Source organism: Garra rufa, chromosome 3 (genome assembly GCF_049309525.1).
Source record: "Garra rufa chromosome 3, GarRuf1.0, whole genome shotgun sequence".
In the NCBI taxonomy this organism is placed as follows: domain Eukaryota; kingdom Metazoa; phylum Chordata; class Actinopteri; order Cypriniformes; family Cyprinidae; genus Garra; species Garra rufa.
In genome coordinates this window covers 23,658,862-23,660,332 of record NC_133363.1, presented here as the reverse complement: position 1 = coordinate 23,660,332, position 1,471 = coordinate 23,658,862, and the positions used below count along the sequence as shown (strand labels likewise).

The window sequence follows — 1,471 nt, the reverse complement described above, 5'->3', positions numbered from 1 at the left end:
CCAAATGATTGAATGTTTCACCAGGACCACTCCCTCTCCTTAGTCTTCAAAAAGTCTAAAAGTAATGTAGTGACACTCTTATGGAAATAAGATAATTTTTAATTATTTAAATTTGTCTAATTTTTAAACTGTGTGTCATGAATCAACATCTCAGAAAAATGTTATTCATTTCAAAACAAAGTGACGACTTAATTCGTGATGCAGGATGTTGATTTCATACATGTCCACATATGAGAACACGGGACTAAAACATGTTAATTATGCGTTTGGACATTTCTGATAAAAACAGGTCTTTTAAATAAGACACAAGGAACATACGATGTGTCACAAATTACCTTGTATTATATTATATAAAGGTGTAGCCTTGAATGCAGCCTTTTCCAGCTGGCCACCACACTGCATGTTGAATTTTGCCATTAAGGCATTTGACATGATTCTGCGAAATAAACGATTCAGTCATAATATTAAAATGCATTGTAAGATCAGTATTACAAATTAGCAGTACTGTGCAGCTTGCCAATTGCATGCAGTGTTAAAACATACACTTTCACAACCACTCTCTATCATGTAATAAGTGCTCTATCCCTATCCAAAGTTTTTGTGACAAGTAATGACTCATTCATTTCTTACACTAACATTATGTTTTTATATCTTGTTTTAAGTCCTACGAACAACCTGATTTAGCACAGACATTACAACTTCAACACAAAAACAGGCAATTATATAAGTAGATATAGTGTGTGACAGAATTATAGTATTACCAAAGGTTGAGGTTATTATTGTGGATACTGTTACTATTGTCATTTTTTTCTGAAATACGACACAGCAAAACACACAAACAATGCTAGGTAAATACATACCTGTTCATACACAGTCTCTGACTGACATTCGGCCAACTCTGGACAGTTGCTGAACCTAAAAGTGACACCACCATTAAAATAATGTAATAATGTTTTGAAAAATCAAGAGCAAGACAGAATTGACAGCAAACAAAAACAATGGTATCGATATTGGCATTAGATTATCGATAAACAACTACTTGTACCTCTAATAAAAGATTTACAAACGGACTGTTTGCAAACTTTGCTTTAATGAATTTCCCATAAATGGCCTGCGTTTCAAACACCATATAATATTCCTTACTTGCTGATGGCATGGGGTAATTATCTGGTTCCACCTATTTGAAATTGTAAAACACCAAGGCAGGCTCCACTGTCCCCTCGGATTCTGAGCTGCTGTCCTCTTCCGCTAAGGCATCAACTCTTGCCCTTCAACATCTCCAGTTTCTTTGATAGTCAGAGGACATGTTTAGCAAATCTGAAATTACAAAATACTTTTAAAGCACTTATTGAAGTCAGCCATGCTCAAATTAATTTACAGATTTCAGTGAATTGTTCCTGAGCTCCTCCTACAGTTTTAACATATCACAGTCTTTCATTGCATTTATTTTCAGAAATAAACTTTCAGAATG

The 1,471-nt window shown here is 34.4% G+C and overlaps 1 long non-coding RNA gene across 1 annotated transcript; it reads right to left on the bottom strand.

Annotated features, from left to right (window-relative positions):
* Positions 1–335: 335 nt before the first annotated feature.
* LOC141331091 (uncharacterized) lies at positions 336–1,423 on the bottom strand. The gene is made up of 3 exons (XR_012355232.1): positions 1,144–1,423; positions 861–915; positions 336–436 (listed from the first exon to the last, which is right to left on the bottom strand). It is a non-coding gene; the product is annotated as an uncharacterized lncRNA (long non-coding RNA).
* Between the last annotated feature and the right edge of the window lie 48 nt (positions 1,424–1,471).